This window comes from Entelurus aequoreus, linkage group LG05, assembly GCF_033978785.1.
Source record: "Entelurus aequoreus isolate RoL-2023_Sb linkage group LG05, RoL_Eaeq_v1.1, whole genome shotgun sequence".
NCBI lineage: Eukaryota > Metazoa > Chordata > Actinopteri > Syngnathiformes > Syngnathidae > Entelurus > Entelurus aequoreus.
Window position 1 is genome coordinate 87458673 of NC_084735.1, and position 10560 is coordinate 87469232.

The 10560-nt window shown below is 39.8% G+C and overlaps 1 long non-coding RNA gene across 2 annotated transcripts in view; it reads right to left on the reverse strand.

Annotated features, from left to right (window-relative positions):
• LOC133651223 (uncharacterized) overlaps positions 1 to 10560 on the reverse strand; it is a 53703-nt gene extending 43143 nt beyond the window's left edge. For both annotated transcript variants that reach the window (XR_009826389.1, XR_009826390.1), the window contains exons 1-3: positions 10424 to 10560; positions 9579 to 9635; positions 9443 to 9506 (exon numbers count right to left, since the gene is read on the reverse strand). This is a non-coding gene — a long non-coding RNA (uncharacterized LOC133651223). The remainder of the gene's footprint in view (positions 1 to 9442; positions 9507 to 9578; positions 9636 to 10423) is intronic.

A 10560-nucleotide genomic window follows, 5' to 3' on the forward strand; every position in this document is an offset into this window, starting at 1 on the left:
GTGTTTCAGTAGTGTGTATGAGAGTGTTTCAGTAGTGTGTATGAGAGTGTTTCAGTAGTGTGTGAGAGTATTTCAGTAGTGTGTGAGAGTGTTTCAGTAGTGTGTATGAGAGTGTTTCAGTAGTGTGTATGAGAGTGTTTCAGTAGTGTGTGAGAGTATTTCAGTAGTGTGTATGAGAGTGTTTCAGTAGTGTGTGAGAGTATTTCAGTAATGTATATGAGTGTTTCAGTAGTGTGAATGAGAGTGTTTCAGTAGTGTGTGAGAGTATTTCAGTAGTGTGTAAGAGTGTTTCAGTAGTGTGTGAGAGTATTTCAGTAATGTATATGAGTGTTTCAGTAGTGTGTATGAGAGTGTTTCAGTAGTGTGTGAGAGTATTTCAGTAATGTATATGAGTGTTTCAGTAGTGTGTATGAGAGTGTTTCAGTAGTGTGTATTGGAGTGTTTCAGTAGTGTGTGAGAGTATTTCAGTAATGTATATGAGTGTTTCAGTAGTGTGTATGAGAGTGTTTCAGTAGTGTGTATGAGAGTGTTTCAGTAGTGTTTATGAGAGTGTTTCAGCGGTGTGTATGAATGTTTCAGTAGTGTGTGTAAAATATCATTTTTTTTTATTACATTTTATAAACAATTTATTAATGTATGTCAAATAAACTATTAATAGATTTAAAGTGCAAATATAAGTGATCTTAGTTGTGATTTTAATCGTATTCGATAATTATAGTGCTGAAATATATAAATATAAATTAATTAATAAAATAAAATAAATAATTGTATTTAAATGTAATAATAAATAATTAATTAATATATCTTAAATAAACCATCAATAAAATTTAAGTGCAAGTATAAGTTATCTTAGTTTTGATTTCAATCGTATTCAATGATTATAGTGCTGAAATATAAAACCATAAATATAAATGAATTAATAAAATACAAATCAATGATTTTAATTACATGTATTAATACATAGGCTCTAGCACCTCCCGCGACCTCGAAAAGGACAAGCGGTAGAAAATGGATGGATGGATGGAATACATAATTTATATATGAGACGGCATGGCGTAGTGGGTAGAGCGCCCGTGTCAGAAACCTGAGGGTTGCAGGTTCGCTCCCCGCCTCTTACCATGCCGTTGTGTCCTTGGGCAGGACACTTCACCCTTGCCCCCGGTGCCGCTCACACCGGTGAATGAATGTTGAATGAATGATAGGTGGTGGTCGGAGGGGCCGTAGGCGCAAATTGGCAGCCACGCTTCCGTCAGTCTACCCCAGGGCAGCTGTGGCTATGAAAGTAGCTTACCACCACCAGGTGTGAATGAATGATGGGTTTTTAACATGTAAAGCGACTTTGGGTACTTAGAAAAGCGCTATATAAATCCCAGGTATTATTATATATGTGTCTTAAATTAATCACCAATAGAATAAAGTGCAAATGTATGTTATCTTAGTTTTGCTTTCAATCGTATTCAATAATTATAGAGCTAAATTATATAGAAATAATTATAAATTGATTCATTAAATAAAATAAAATTAAAAATTCTTAAAAAATAATTTTCATAAATTATTTGTGTTATATATATATTTCTTAAATAAACTATCAATAAAATTAAAGTGCAAATATAAGTCATCTTAGTTTTGATTTTAATCGTATGTTCAAGTGCTGAAATATATGTAAAATAAATATGAATTAATTAATTGAATAAAATAACACAAATTAAAATAAATAATTTCTACTAAACTTAGTAATAAACAATTTATAGTATATATGTTTCTTAAGTGAACTGTCAATCAATTTAAAGTGCAAACAAAAATACAGCTTTCACCACTTTAGTCATCATTTTTGCGCTTCAGAAGCTTCTCTATGACTTTAGCCCCAGACTTCCTCTGCTTGTTTGATATTGTCATTACTGCCACAAGTGGTGGAAAAGTGTATTACAACCGGAAACACATTTTTCTGCGACCAAAAAATGTCTTTTTTAGCCCTATGGCTACAAAACCACTGGCTTATGCATTCTACGTGTCTAGCTAGCAATGGCATCTGTGTTTCCTCTTCATCCTCCGTGTTTGAAGGTTGCAGAAAGAGTGCATATTTTCACATAAGTTGTTTATATTCAGATAAGGAAAGCGCAAGAATAGCTTTTGTGGATTTCCGACCTTGTAACTGGAACGCTCTCAACTCGGCCGTGACTTCTTTCCCAGCTCCGGCTTGCAACTTCCGAGGTGACTGGAACGCACAATATGATTGGTATGGCAATAACACCAGTATTGCATCGGAAGTCAAACAAACAAAAAGTTGTATCTAAGTATGTTTATTTTTTGTGTTTGGATATCTCCTTGAAAGTGATTCACAAACATTTTGTCACCTCGTTAAACACTTGGCTCTCCAAGTACCACCATTCAAATACAGTAGCGTAGTAGGTCTAAGTATTCATTTCAAAACAAGGCTCAATTGCCATGCAATTGCACTACCGAGACATTAGATGGCAGTATTGTACGGGCTGTCTGTGGTATGTGGTCTAACTAGGAAGTAGCTTTTTCCATGAAGCTGAATGCGTGACGTTGCGCCCCACAAAGTGTTTATACTGTAAGTCTTGTGCTTGTTATACACACCAGCTGTTTGATCGTAACATTCACTTTAGTTGTAGGTTTTATCACCACATTTGGAGGTGTCCAAATCGCCATGTAAAATCACTAATGCTAATAGTAGCTTGTATATGGCAAATCCAATGGAAATTAGCATCAAGCTGGCACATTTTGAAAGAGTGGAGCGTTACGTTTTCTACAAAAGTACTTGCTTGATTGGTGTTGAACATTTACTTGGAGGAGTGGTTCTCACACTTTTTGTCCCACCTCAAAAAACACTTGGCTCTCCAAGTACCACCGTAATGCCCGACATTCAAATACAGTAGCGTAGTAGGCCTAAGTGTTCATGAAAACAAGGCAGGGGTTGTATTTAAAAAGTATTTAATATTTGTGTCCACAGTTTGAACAGTAACACTGTGTTTGAATGTATATTTAAAGGCCTACTGAAATGACATTTTTGGATTTAAACGGGGATAGCAGATCCATTCTATGTGTCATACTTGATCATTTGGCCATATTTTTGCTGAAAGGATTTAGTAGAGAACATCGACAATAAAGTTTGCAACTTTTGGTGGCTGATAAAAAAAAGCCTTGCCTGTAGCGGAAGTAGCGTGACGTCACAGCTTGAAAGTAGCGTGACGTCACAGGTTGAAAGTAGCGTGACGTCACAGGTTGAAAGTAGCGTGACGTCACAGGTTGGAAGTAGCGTGACGTCACAGCTTGAAAGTAGCGTGACGTCACAGGTTGAAAGTAGCGTGACGTCACAGCTTGAAAGTAGCGTGACGTCACAGGTTGAAAGTAGCGTGACGTCACAGGTTGAAAGTAGCGTGACGTCACAGGTTGAAAGTAGCGTGACGTCACAGCTTGAAAGTAGCGTGACGTCACAGGTTGGAAGCAGCGTGACGTCACAGGTTGGAAGTAGCGTGACGTCACAGGTTGAAAGTAGCGTGACGTCACAGGTTGAAAGTAGCGTGACGTCACAGGTTGAAAGTAGCGTGACGTCACAGGTTGAAAGTAGCGTGACGTCACAGGTTGAAAGTAGCGTGACGTCACAGGTTGAAAGTAGCGTGACGTCACAGGTTGAAAGTAGCGTGACGTCACAGGTTGAAAGTAGCGTGACGTCACAGGTTGAAAGTAGCGTGACGTCACAGGTTGAAAGTAGCGTGACGTCACAGGTTGGAAGTAGCGTGACGTCACAGGTTGAAAGTAGCGTGACGTCACAGGTTGAAAGTAGCGTGACGTCACAGGTTGGAAGCAGCGTGACGTAACAGGTTGAAAGTAGCGTGACGTCACAGGTTGAAAGTAGCGTGACGTAACAGGTTGAAAGTAGCGTGACGTCACAGGTTGAAAGTAGCGTGACGTCACAGGTTGAAAGTAGCGTGACGTCACAGGTTGAAAGTAGCGTGACGTCACAGGTTGAAAGTAGCGTGACGTCACAGGTTGAAAGTAGCGTGACGTCACAGGTTGAAAGTAGCGTGACGTCACAGGTTGAAAGTAGCGTGACGTCACAGGTTGAAAGTAGCGTGACGTCACAGGTTGAAAGTAGCGTGACGTCACAGGTTGTGGAGCTCCTCACATCTGCACATTGTTTACACCAGCAGTGAGAGAGATTCGGACCGAGAAAGCAACGATTACCCCATTAATTTGAGCCAGGATGAAAGATTTGTGGATGAGGAACGTGAGAGTGAAGGACTAGAGTGCAGTGCAGGACGTATCTTTTTTCGCTCTGACCGTAACTTAGGTACAAGCTGGCTCATTGGATTCCACACTCTCTCCTTTTTCTATTGTGGATCACGGATTTGTATTTGAAACCACCTGGGATACTATATCCTCTTGAACATGAGAGTCCAGAACGCCAAATGGACATTCACAGTGACTTTTATCTCCACGACAATACATCGGCGAAGCACTTTAGCTACGGAGCTAACGTGATAGCATTGTGCTTAAATGCAGATAGAAACAAAAGAAATAAGCCCCTGACTGGAAGGATAGACAGCAGATCAACTATACTACTATCAGGAGACACCGAACCAAACCCTGGACATGTAACCACACGGTTAATGCTGTGCCGCCTGTCGAAGGCTAGCAATGCTGTTGCTAACGACGCCATTGAAGCTAACTTAGCTACGGGACCTCGTCAGAGCTATGAAAAAAACATTAGCGCTCCACCTACGCCAGCCAGCCCTCATCTGCTCATCAACACCCGTGCTCACCTGCGTTCCAGCGATCGACAGCGCGACGAAGGACTTCACCCGATCATCGATGCGGTCGGCGGCTAGCGTCGGATAGCGCGTCTGCTATCCAAGTCAAAGTCCTCCTGGTTGTGTTGCTGCAACCAACCGCTAATACACCGATCCCACCTACAACTTTCTTCTTTGCAGTCTCCATTGTTCATTAAACAAATTGCGAAAGATTCACCAACACAGATGTCCACAATACTGTGGAATTATGAGATGAAAACAGAGCTGTTTGTATTGAGATACAATGTGTCCCAATACTTCCACTTCAACCATCGACGTCATCATACATACGTCATCATACATACGTCATCATACATACGTCATCATACATACGTCATCATACATACGTCATCACACATACGTCATCACACATACGTCATCACACATACGTCATCACACATACGTCATCACACATACGCCATCACACATACGTCATCACACATACGTCATCATACATACGTCATCATACATACGTCATCATACATACGTCATCATACATACGTCATCGTACATACGTCATCGTACATACGTCATCGTACATACGTCATCACACATACGCCATCACACATACGTCATCATACATACGTCATCATACATACGTCATCATACATACGTCATCATACATACGTCATCATACATACGCCATCATACATACGTCATCATACATACGTCATCATACATACGTCATCATACATACGCCATCACACATACGTCATCACACATACGTCATCACACATACGTCATCACACATACGTCATCACACATACGTCATCACACATACGTCATCACACATACGCCATCACACATACGTCATCATACATACGTCATCATACATACGTCATCATACATACGTCATCATACATACGTCGTCATACATACGTCGTCATACATACGTCGTCATACATACGTCATCATACATACGTCATCATACATACGTCATCACACATACGTCATCATACATACGTCGTCATACATACGTCGTCATACATACGTCATCATACATACGTCGTCATACATACGTCATCACACATACGTCATCACACATACGTCAGCATACATACGTCGTCATACATACGTCGTCATACATACGTCGTCATACATACGTCGTCATACATACGTCATCATACATACGGCATCATACATACGTCATCACACATACGTCATCCTACATACGTCATCATACATACGTCATCGTACATACGTCATCGTACATACGTCATCGTACATACGTCATCGTACATACGTCATCATACATACGTCATCGTACATACGTCATCGTACATACGTCATCGTACATACGTCATCATACATACGTCATCATACATACGCCATCACACATACGTCATCATACATACGTCATCATACATACGTCATCATACATACGTCATCATACATACGTCATCATACATACGCCATCATACATACGTCATCATACATACGTCATCATACATACGTCATCATACATACGTCATCATACATACATCATCATACATACGTCATCATACATACGTCATCATACATACATCATCATACATACGTCATCATACATACGTCATCATACATACGTCATCATACATACGTCATCATACATACGTCATCATACATACGTCATCATACATACGTCATCATACATACGTCATCATACATACGTCATCACACATACGTCATCACACATACGTCATCACACATACGTCATCACACATACGTCATCACACATACGCCATCACACATACGTCATCACACATACGTCATCATACATACGTCATCATACATACGTCATCATACATACGTCATCATACATACGTCATCGTACATACGTCATCGTACATACGTCATCGTACATACGTCATCACACATACGCCATCACACATACGTCATCATACATACGTCATCATACATACGTCATCATACATACGTCATCATACATACGTCATCATACATACGCCATCATACATACGTCATCATACATACGTCATCATACATACGTCATCATACATACGCCATCACACATACGTCATCACACATACGTCATCACACATACGTCATCACACATACGTCATCACACATACGTCATCACACATACGTCATCACACATACGCCATCACACATACGTCATCATACATACGTCATCATACATACGTCATCACACATACGTCATCATACATACGTCGTCATACATACGTCGTCATACATACGTCGTCATACATACGTCGTCATACATACGTCATCATACATACGTCATCACACATACGTCATCATACATACGTCGTCATACATACGTCGTCATACATACGTCATCATACATACGTCGTCATACATACGTCATCACACATACGTCATCACACATACGTCAGCATACATACGTCGTCATACATACGTCGTCATACATACGTCGTCATACATACGTCGTCATACATACGTCATCATACATACGGCATCATACATACGTCATCACACATACGTCATCCTACATACGTCATCATACATACGTCATCCTACATACGTCATCGTACATACGTCATCGTACATACGTCATCGTACATACGTCATCGTACATACGTCATCATACATACGTCATCGTACATACGTCATCGTACATACGTCATCGTACATACGTCATCATACATACGTCATCATACATACGCCATCACACATACGTCATCATACATACGTCATCATACATACGTCATCATACATACGTCATCATACATACGTCATCATACATACGCCATCATACATACGTCATCATACATACGTCATCATACATACGTCATCATACATACGTCATCATACATACATCATCATACATACGTCATCATACATACGTCATCATACATACATCATCATACATACGTCATCATACATACGTCATCATACATACGTCATCACACATACGTCATCATACATACGTCATCATACATACGTCATCATACATACGTCATCGTACATACGTCATCGTACATACGTCATCGTACATACGTCATCGTACATACGTCATCATACATACGTCATCATACATACGCCATCACACATACGTCATCATACATACGTCATCATACATACGTCATCATACATACGTCATCATACATACGTCATCATACATACGCCATCATACATACGTCATCATACATACGTCATCATACATACGTCATCATACATACGTCATCATACATACATCATCATACATACGTCATCATACATACGTCATCATACATACATCATCATACATACGTCATCATACATACGTCATCATACATACGTCATCATACATACGTCATCATACATACGTCATCATACATACGCCATCATACATACGTCATCATACATACGTCATCATACATACGTCATCATACATACGTCATCATACATACATCATCATACATACGTCATCATACATACGTCATCATACATACATCATCATACATACGTCATCATACATACGTCATCATACATACGTCATCATACATACGTCATCATACATAGACGTTTTCAACCGGAAGTTTTGCGGGAAATGTAAAATGTGACTTTCTAAGTGAAGGCGGCCGTATTGGCATGTGTTGCAATGTTAAGATGTCATCATTGATATATAAACTATCAGACTGCGTGCTCGCTAGTAGTGGCTTTCAGTAGGCCTTGAAGTGACTCTGTACTCTATATAAAATATAATATGGCTTAGAGCAGACCTGGGCATTCTGCGGCCCGCGGGCCACATCCGGCCCTTTGTGCGTCCCTGTCCGGCCCGCGTGAGGCCAATCATAAATTACAAAATAAATTTTAAAAAGTATCTATGTCGAGTGTGCAATACAACGGTGCTGCTTTTGTTTTGAAAAGCGTTATTTGTATTACTTCCGTGTGGACGTGATTGTGAGTGAATGTGAACAGCTGCAATGACAAATTACAAAATAAAGTTGAAAAAACATCTATGTCGTGCGCGCAATACAACTGTGTTGCTTTTATTTTGAAAAGTGTTATTTATGTGCGTGTGTCCGTGTGTAACCTGTGAGTGAAGGTGCACATGCAGCGACAAGTGATGCACGCTTTACACCCGAGACGCTAAAAAGAGGAAAGTTGATGAGGAATGGCGTGTTTTCAACAAGACATGGACTGCCAAGCAACGTTCCCTCTAAGGTGCGCGCCTGCGCACTGCTCAAACGTCCTCATAGTGTAACCACACAAAGTTACACTATGACTCCTCAGTCATACGTGGGCTTATTTTACTGTCATTTATTATTCATGTTAATGTATTGATATTAATCATGGAATGCTGTTACTAGAGAAAGTTACAGGAATGCACACTTCATCCTATGCTTACATTTCATTGTGCAACATGAGGATGTTTAAGGGGAACTAAATGTGGTCTCTGAAAGGGGTACAAATGATTTCCAAAGCAGTGCTTTTGGTATAAAGTTAAGTTAGGTTAAATGAAAGTATTATTATTATTATTATCATTTATCTTACGGTATATATCCAAAATAATATTGAGCAAAATTTAATTGAAATATTGTCGGTGTGGCCCTCCAGCAGTACTCGGGTTGCTCATGCGGCCCCCGGTAAAAATTAATTGCCCACCCCTGGCTTAGATGTCAATGATCAAATTGTGTATACTGCCGAGAAAAAATTGCAAGTACCTCAACTTTCCTTGAGCGGCTTGTGTCAGGCAGGGCTCCAACACCAATAGAAGTCTTGTATTTCCTGAAAGTATGAAGACTGGTTAAAAAAAGTACTTGGCAAGAATACTTCTACATTTTGGCAGGGATAACTTACCTGTGTGTCGGATATTTTGGAAATATCATACGTCGGGGTGTGGATTTCGATCCGATCCTGGGGTGACGATTCCATTCAGAATCGATTCCCAACATGATTCTCTCAAATGTTTTATTTGGTATAATAACTATAACTAGAATTTGGAATTTGTGTGAATGAGCGGAACTGAAATGCTTGATTGTCCAAGGTGAGTGGAGTGTGTGGATGTTGGAATGCTTTGAATTGGTTGAGAAATGTGGTTTGTATAGTGCCCATTCATTGTCAATGGGGACAAAATTCTGGGAAATTCAGAGAAAACCGTGAATTTTGGGAAAGGGAAAACATGTTTTATGTTCGACGCATCGGAAGAGTAGTGTGGGTGGACGGTTGAAAGGTCGGAATTGGGTAAAAATGGGGGCAACATTTTTTAAATATAGGGCATTGTAGAACTATGAATACGTCCATTCGTTTGAATTGGAATTTCCTGGAAATTTGTGAATTTCGGGAAAACTGCACATTTTTAAAGATATTTATACGAGCACAATTGTCCTAGATGAGGGGTCGGCAACCCAAAATGTTGAAAGAGCCATATTGGACCAAAAATACAAAAACAAATCTGTCTGGAGCCGCAAAAAATTAAAAGCCATATTACATACAGATAGTGTGTCATGAGATATAAATGTAATTAAGAGGACTTAAAGGAAACTAAATGAGCTCAAATATAGCTACAAATGAGGCATAATGATGCAATATGTACACATCGCTAGCCTAAATAGCATGTTAGCATCGATTAGCTTGCAGTCATGCAGTGACCAAATACGTCTGATTAGCACTCCACACAAGTCAATAACATCAACAAAACTCACCTTTGTGCACTCACGCACAACGTTAAAAGTGTGGTGGACAAAATGAGACAGAAAAAGTGGCATAAAACACGTCCTAGGAAGTCGGAAAAAGTTATATCAATCAATACATGTAAACAAACTATACGGTGAGTTCAAGG